Genomic DNA, 9,582 nt, shown 5'->3' with positions numbered 1-9,582 from the left:
AGACATATAAATGTCTGCCCTGCAGGACTGAACTCTTAATCACAGTTAATTTTTCCATGACTTGGTTATGTGCTTACCTATGGAATAGATATATTCATATCTATGGGTATTCCATACCCAGGCCATGCTGGGTATATTTGTGGCCACAGATGCTGTACAGAAGAGATAGCTGCCATGTTTTGCTTACCTTACAAAAATATGATATAGCACAGGGAAGTCTTAATTCACTTATTAAACTAGACTTACCATCACATAATTGTCTAATTTGTTCCAACCTTCCCATATCACTTGCAGTAAATATACTATTTTGGTGGCCTACTATCCCTTATCAGGACACCTATAATGATACAGTATTTTACTATTTGACTTGTACATCCTATCTGTAGCATTTAGAATAAAAAAATAATAGAGACAATTAGTTCTGCTAAATGCATCTTGGAGCCATGTGTTAGCTTATCTATGGATTTTCTCCTTAGATGTTTAAATATTCCCCCTGCAATTTAGGTTTCATCAAACAAAGGAGATCTGATTTAAGATAATTCTCTTGGTAAGAAAGCAATTGCTGCTGCAATCTGCCATTCACCCAGAGCCATTGATCCCAGGATAAACATTCATTTATCAGAGAATTCAAAATAAAACACAACATATGCTGTCGTTTATAACAAATTGATGGGTAGAATTCTGCATTCTTCCTAGGTTCTCCTATCTAAGCATTGTTTTATTCACTCGGTGAAAATTACTGTAAAATATCAGTTTTATCTCCTTTTGCCATTATTCTTAATTCAAACTACAAGCTGGTTATTTTTTTTTTTAATAAAGCCACCCCATTATCTTAACTTCATTGTACTGTCATGTTTATTTAAAATTGTCTTTCAAAGCATTATTATTAGGATATTTAAAAATGGTTTCTTTTATAAGCCACTCCATCAGTTGGAGCCATTCAGTTGGAAGTGTGCTAGTAATGTGCTTAGGAGGAGTTCAGGCATCTGGATTGTTCCTCTGGCCTTCTATGGTGACCTTCTTGCAGCAACCATATAATCATCTTCTGAAAGCTGCAGTCCAGGTGTAAAGAGGTTGTGGCCATAAAGACATGCTTTTCATTAGACTTGTTATTGAGGTTTGCAATCTGCACATAGCAGGCAACATGACCATGAGATGATAATTAAGTGGTCTCTTTATTATTTCGGAGAGGAAAAAAAGTTCACAATTCTGGTGATTGCAAAGCCTCTGAATTGGAGATTTAAAATAAAAGAAAACCCCAAACATAAAACACTTGTGTGAACACAGATTCCTTCCTTTTATTTTTAAAATGTAGATGATATTTTTTTCGTGAATAATGAGTGTCTTGTAGGACAAGAGGCTCTTGACTGAAGGTTGGCATTAAAATACTTGCTATCTAACAGCAGTATAAGCAGATTGTACAAAGGAGACCACTGTTTAATCACTGAAGTTCAAAACCAAGGTTCCTCTCTGCGAAGGGTGTTTGGAGCCTCGAAAAAATGCAACAGATGGGTACCTCAAATTTAAATTCTTTTGATAATGATTAAGGATTTTCTGCTTAAAAATGATGAAAATAAAACTTTCACTGACAGTCTTTGAAGATGACAGGAGAAGATCTATCAGGAAATTATAAATTTTTTGTGGGATTCATTTTAAAGTAAATGGTTTTTGCTTCTCTGTACTATATGATCTGACTTTTCTGCATTTTAATAAAAGTTTTCACTTGAGCTCACATAAAACTCAGAAAGAAGCTATAGTTATAAATAAAAGTGTGCATTATTTCTTGTACTTTTACTAAATTGAAAACCTTGAAAAAAAATTTTAATCTCTGGTGCAAAAAAATAGAGCTGGTCTCAACTGAACTGTTAAATTATTTATCTTTCTTCTCTTGGTCATTGTATAGAAGAATATCATCACTCAAGCAAACAAAACCTGCCCATGACCTATGTGACACAATGGTGCTATTCATATAGTTGTCTGCTAGTTTTCTCATCTGTAATCTGAGTGGGATTATGTAAAATTCCATAAACATCAACAATGAATATATTTTGTTAATTTCTAATAAATTTTTAAATTGCTTTCTCATACCATTAAGGAGTTGTTTTGAAAACATTCCACTGTAGTGGATCCTTCAAGCATTTCCAGGGAATTGTCATCCTGTGATTTTAATGTGGAAAGGAAGGCTGTCTTAAAAATATTCATCTTTAATTAAGCTTAATGTATAGGCTCAGATGATGTTCATTATGTCTTCTTATAAAATTTTCAGTTTTGGTAGTATAGCAGTGCTTTGTTAATTCAATAGCCACATATTTAATAAATTAATTCTATATCTGTATTGAATCTCAAAAAGTGCATTGTGTACTATACTTCACTAGTATGTGGAGGAAAACTTTTTATGTTATAAACTATCAACAGTTATTGATTGGACTAGAGAAGGTTGAGGAATTCTGGAGGGGCAAATTTGTACTAAGTATAAATGAAACATCATACAGAATTGTAGAAGATTTCTTAAGCTCCGGAAGGGACTTTTTATATCATCAGTATATTTTGTAGTTTGGATAGCATACTGAATATGGATGAAAAAAAATCAATATTAAATGCATTTTATTTAAATTAAAAAATATACATCATATTCAAATGCAACAGCTCAATGGTTACACTAGAACAATCTAAAAGTTGTTAATTCCCCAGCATGAGGCCCTATATATGCAAAATGAGATGAAATCTACTATGTGCCAGAGCTCCAGATTGCTGGCTGCCTTTGCCTTCTGATATATGCAAAAGCTCAGTAAAATATGCGATGTGAGAAAAGAAATCAGTGGGTTTATATTATTATTTCTAGTAGAAAAGGCTACATTTCTTTGTTTATTAAAAACTTGAGAGGTCCATTGTATGTTTTTCTTTTATTTTTATCTTATATTATAAATTCCTCTTAGAATTTAGTGGAGTTAAACAAATTTTTTTTAGATCATTACCTTTAAGGAACTAGTCATAAATCTACATATATTAGGCTTCTTAAAGCTGCATTTGCATAACTGATTTGAAAGTAACATTTGTTATAAGCTTAAGTCTTGATGCTATTATCCCATGGCAATTAATTCCAACCACTGTGAAATGTCAAGGATGATCTGTTTATAGTGTGACCCTGGTTCTTTTCCCTTGCCAAAGTAGAAGACATTGGATAAACGCTTAGATTCTTAGAAGTTTAGGAATAGGTATTTAGTATGCCTAGTGGCTGGTTATTCTTTACTCCAGTCGCTATGGAATTAAAGGCATTCCCCAGCTATTGGGTGCCTTCACCCAATAGCTGCCTTTGATACTTCCTATTAGCTGCCACTAAGGTTAAATGCTGAAGTGTCTGTTTATGGATCTTCATTGTCCTCAAATTTATATACTTAGAGAGGACTTCCTCAACCACTCTATCTAAAGCTGCAGCTTTCATGATGTAGTTCTCAAATGGTATACTTTGTTTCATACTTATCATTTCATTTATTACTACCTGACATTATATTTATTTGTTTGTTTTTAGATAGAACGATTTTCACAGTTCCTCTACTAGAATGTAATGTCTCTGAGAGCAGGAGCTTTGTTTCCTGTCCTGAGCATTGTACCTGACACATAGCAGGTGCTTAGTAATTTTTTTTTTTTTTAAACAAACAAATACAATTTCTTTAAAGGCAAATTGTTATCTCAACCTTTCCTCCTGCAGTCTTGTGGTTCTACTGTTTGATCATAGCAGTATATGTTATTCCCCATTTATTATCCCAAATAAAATATTTTTCTGTTTGGAGATGATGTGTGATATATTTATCCTACACTTGGAGATCTTCTGGTTAAAGATGTATTTATGAGAAATAATCAATACAAATGACAGTATTTGTGTTAAGCTTTTTTTTTCCTGTGAAATAATTTCTTTAGAAATTTTGTTTCCTCTAATCTTTCCAATCTGCCATAAGATTATCTGTGAAATTGCTACAAGATTTGCTTGTGGTCTCAGGGTATAGGGACTGCAGCATGAAAATTACACTAGAGTATTTTAGAAAAGTACATCAGGATTAATTTGTTGTTGTTTTTGTTCTGATCTAAAAGCAGTTTAAATTCACACTAGCCTCTGCTGTGTGTGGAAGAGATCCATAGATAATTTGTGCTTTTAATGATAAAGGTTCCACAATTCTTTACATGAATGTACTGACAGAAAAGACAAAATTGCCTTTTTGCTACTAAGAAAGGCAGGACAAAACAGCTGACAAATGTCATCTGGAATTTTAGATCATACGAACACATACTCCTTGTGTCTGTAAGGGTATGCCTGTATGATTTCAGCAGTTTCCTTCCAGTTTCTCCAGAAATAATGGGTTAGTTCCCATAAAACAGTCTCAAGATTATTGATATAATCACAAATTGAAATGGGACCCTGAGCTCTCTGTTCACAGAAAAGCTTGCCTGGCTCTCTCTGTATTTGAAGTGATTAACGATGCTGCAGCATTATGGGAAAATGATATGTCTATAATTATATGAAGCCACAGGAGGGAGAAACCCTTTCTGATACTAGTCTTTGAAGCCACCCATGTTATCTGAGTCTGAGCCATTAGGGGGAAAAATCAGTAGAAAAAAGTTAAGACAAATATAAGAAAAGAAGAGAAAATCAGAATATGTAGTAGTGATATAGGTTTAGTGGGATATTGTGTGTGACAAAGGAAAAAAAAATTGATTTTGGCCATGAAAAGCTAATTACGGAAGGAGATATTGTCTTAGTGGTTAAATAAGCCACTATAAAAAAAAAGCCACTATAAAGTCATAGAACGTGTTCTCTGAGTAATTATATTCCTATTATTCCTATCATGTCACCCTCCTTTTTAATCTGTAATACGAAGATAATATTTCTCATCATCTTTGTGGGGCACAATGAAACAGACTTTACTAAAAATCTAAAATGCTATGTAAATATTATAAGTGATAAGGAACAGGTCCTCATTGCTCTTCCTACCCCCTCCACCCCCACCCCTGGCATGTGTTTTCGTTAAAACATAAGCCTCCTTAAAATTAGGATAATCGAAGGCTTATTGTGAATTTCAGCATTGCCCTTGAAGTGTCAGGGGTGTGTGGGGCTCTGTTTTCCTCCCGAGTCTTGGTCACCTGCTCTGAGAAGATGGACTGCAACCTCTGGCTGCCTGGAAACAGTGTTGGACTGGCATGCATTCAGCCTGGGCAGAGGCTGTGAATACAAACTGGCAGCCCAATTCCCTTCCTGACCACTTGGTGCCACTCTAGCTTTAAGAACTGCTCAGCCACAGCCAAATCCTGGGAAACAGCTTTTCTCCTAGGTTGGCTTCTGTGGTTTCAAAGACAGTCATTGTTTTGAAGAAGGTCATTTGGAGAGTTCGATGGCTGATGTGATTAGAATGTGTACAGCGAGTCGCATTCCAGGTGCTTTGTGTCCTAACACTTAGGTGTTATTACCAGCATTAATTATCCAAGGGACATGTAGCAAACACAGGTGGGCCCTTGTTGGTTCATTAAAAAGGCAAGGCTCTGCAGAATGCAAACCACCAGGTAGCCACCCAGGCCTTTAGCTTGGAGTTTAATTTGGGAATAGGCTGGAGTCCATCAGACCTAGTCTATTCATAGATTGGACGTTATAAAAAGAAAATTTATTCAATATAAGTTCCATCCCAATATATGTTACACACACACACACACACACACACACCTGTAGTGAAAATAAGAAGGACCTGAAAAAGCTGTTAAGTATGCTTCTTGACATAATGATAGTTTAGGGTTTTTCCCCCCATCTCCATCCTCTTTACTTGCATAACTTTTTATTTATCAATGAAAAGGACATTTTCCTTTACAGAAAGAACCATCTTTCACATGAGTTAACTACCTCTAGTGTTATCCAAAACGTTACCCAAATGACATGTTATCCAAATAACACATCTTCATCTGTTTCCCTACATCTCTTTTTTCTTCTGGGACCAAAAAGGATTCGGGGAAGGAACCTGTGCAAAGGCATTTACAGCTTTGAGATGACTTTCTGAATTGGAGGACATTGCAGCATTTAGCTGAAGGTCCTGTGTTCTGTTTTAATGGGAGCCCAGGAGGGGGGCTTGCCCACTTCTAAAGATACTATTGAGAACAGTGCTTTTCTGACTCATTAATTTGGAAAGGCAAGAGAAGGCTGCCATTAAAAAATGTCTTTGCAATTAATTGCATGTAAAATCTCAAGTTTTTTCCTTGACACATTTATAGAAGGTGCTTTGCCTTGTTTATGTCGGGGTACTTCTGTGGCCTTAATGTGAGTGAAGCTGGCCCTAGGCAAAATTGAGTGACTGGCAAAATCTGTTTCTGAGCCTTTTCTGATTTCATTGCTTATTTTTCCCTTCTCTGAGCCTAAAACTTCTGTTTCCCCTAAAACCTTATTAGTTTTTAATTCAACTGTCTCTGGCATTTGGTTTACCAACGTTGGGTCGTCCTTGGGCTTGGGGGTCTGGGAGCTGTTAGGATTCAGAGTCTGCCATTTCATTGTTGTGTAAATTTAGGCAAATTATTTAACTTTCTTGCACTTCACGTCCCCATCTGCAAGTAGAGCAATAAATGAAACACCGCTTATAAAGCTCGGTGTCTGGCATCAGAAGAATCGAGTACTTAAGGTGCTTGTTAAAAATGAAGTTTTCTGAATATTATTCTAAAGAACTGACTCAGAATCTTGAGGGAAAGGCCCAGGAATCTGCACTTTTAAGAGACCTCTGATACTCACCGAAGTCCGAGAATTCCTGGCTTAAGGAATAAATCTTCTGAAGAGTAATTGTCATTATGAAAGTGTCAGGAGAAATAGCATAACTGAAAGGAGGGGATGAGTAACTGAAGGACCCTGGGTTTTGTCGGGGAGAGATTTTTGGACAACTACCGGGTATGATTTGATCAGGGCTGTCTTGAATCCTCTGCAGAATGGAAAACGTGGACCCTTTACTCAGGATAAATGCCAAGGTTGCTGAGGTGAAGTATACAGTGTGTTTGTTCTAAAGTGAAGCTGCTAAATCTGTCTACTTCTGTAATTTGTCATTTTTCCCCAACTTGGTTTTGTTTTGGGTACACATATGTGTGTAATTGAGGCAGGAATTATTCCCCTTCTGCTTCTGCTGAATAGCAGACTCTTGTTCACTAGATTGTAGGCTCTACAAGGGTAGACACCATGATTTTGTGCTCCTTTGGGGCTTAGGGTCTAATTCAGAGGATATATATAGGGTAGGCATCTGGTTACTGAGGACATGAGTTGGGTAGGAAAATGGTTTCTTAACCTCTAACACATACTAATTAACTTCCCCCTTTCCTTCCGTTCAAATTCACACACATACTTAAAGCCTAATCAGATTTAGGTTCCTTGAGTAATAGACTCTTTTTGGGGGAGCTGACACTCTGGATGAAACTGGGTCATAGTAACTGAAAATTAGGGATGACCAGATATATGGAGTACAGATTTTAAGGAAAATTAATTCAGTATTGGCTTGCTGTTGGGCCATCTTTCTAGTTCAGATCATCTAGGAGATTAAAGATCCACTGACCCAATAGCAGCCTGATTTGCAGAGCTTATTGACCATGTGGGAAATTGAGCGATGGAAAGCAAGTTGCTGCCTGCTGGGCTTTGTTGTTGATCCCAGTATTTAATGCCTAGTCAGAACGTTTTGAGAAGTGACAGTGGAAGGATTGTTTTGAACATAGTTAATGTTTCCTGGAGGCATTTACAGCTATCTATTTTTTCTCAAAATTCAGTATAACAGAAGAAATGCAGATTTCTGAGTCTTACTCCGGGTCAAACCTCCGTATTGCAAATGGTAGGTGTGAGGCAGGGTGTAAGAGAAACTCAGGAGATTTAATTGAACTTTGTCTGGAAGAAGCTGTTCATGAGGTCCAGTCCATCCTGGGTTATCCCCACTCTGCTATCCTGGGCATAAGGAGAGCCACGTCTGATAACTGCTCTCCTTATGCCCTTATTTACTGCTCTCCATGTACAAAACTCTGGCATGGGAATAAGTATATTCTTTGGTCTATATATCCTACAGCCTTTGACTCTAGGCCTCAGCCTAGTCAATTCTTGCATAACCAAGGACCACATAACTTTGTTGTTGTTGTTAGAGCAGTTTTAGGTTCCCAGCAAAACTGAGGGGAAGGCTCACAGATTTTTCACATACCCCTTTCTGGGCACTTGCACATCCTCTCCCATTACCAATATCTACCATCAGAGTAGCACATTTGTTACAATGGATGAACCTACATTGACACATCATTATCTCTCAAAGTCCATAGTTTACCTTGGGATCCATATAATTTTTTAATGATTTTTTATGTATTCATTTGAGGGAGAGAGAGACATGCAAGAGTGAGAGCACAAGCAGGGGTGAGGGTCACAGGGAGAATCAGACTCCCTGCTAATCAGAGCCTCATGTGGGGTTCTATCTCAGGACCCTGGGATCATGACCTGAGCCAAAGGCAGATACTTAACCGACTGAGCCACTCAGGTGCCCCCACATAACTTTTTTTGAACCTCATTTGCTTCACGTGTAAAATGGCTTGTGAGAAAACTTCTCTCATGTGCTTGGATGTTCCTGTCTCTATGGTTTAAGTAGGTGACAAGTTTTGTAGAGTATTATTGTTAACTTTGAACTCCTTAGATTAAATGGGCTAGAAGCTCTGCTTGTTCTTTTAGGTTAGAGTAGTGATTCTCAAAATGTTGGTAGGCCAGAAGTATCAGCATTCCTGGGGGAATTTGGTTGAAATAGCAATTCTTAGGCCTTACCCCAGACCTACTAAATCAAATGCTGGGGTGGAGCCCACCAAGCTGTGTTTTAATCAGCTGCTCAAACTGTTTTAATGCTGCAGTAGTTTGAGAGTCACTGGACTTTAGGGAAATGTTGCTCATTGGCTTAAAATTTTAATGAGTGCTAATTTGGCTGAGTGGCTAATCCTTCATACAGCAGCATTTAAGGAAAATCAAAAAAGGCCAGTCTGAGGCTCTGTGTGGTGAGATGAGGGCAAGACAATGCCATGGATCAGATACCTCATAATCACCTTAACTTTTTTTTTTTTTTCTTCCTTAGGGCTCACTCTATGCATATGTTAGAAAAATTACTTAAACTTTGGCTTCATGGTTCTTATTTGTACATTTGGGTAATGATGAGAAGCATCCTACTTCCTCTGGCTATTATGGGGTTAAATGAGGATGTGAGATAAGTGCCTCTTGCAGTCACTGTAGGTGTTCAGTGATGGCCCCTTTGCTGTCCTCCCTGAAGACAGCAAACCACCTGTGATTACAGTAGACTGTAAGGCCAAGGAGGGGCAGGACCTTCATCTCCAATGGTCCTGGTTGTAGTCCTACCAACTAACACAGTTTCTGGCCCAGAAATATTGGGAAACAAATATTGGGTATATAAACACATATTAATGGGTCAGTGCAAAATAATGAATGAATGAGGACAGTTTTATTGGTTCTGTTGGCTGATACAGTATAAATGTGAAGAAAAGTTTACTTTTTCAGACAAAAGGTAGACCTATCCTTGGAAATTTGAAGGTCAATTCTGAGATCCG

The sequence above is a fragment of the Canis aureus genome, chromosome 4 (genome assembly GCF_053574225.1).
Source record: "Canis aureus isolate CA01 chromosome 4, VMU_Caureus_v.1.0, whole genome shotgun sequence".
Classification (NCBI taxonomy): domain Eukaryota; kingdom Metazoa; phylum Chordata; class Mammalia; order Carnivora; family Canidae; genus Canis; species Canis aureus.
This window is presented reverse-complemented; position numbering follows the sequence as displayed.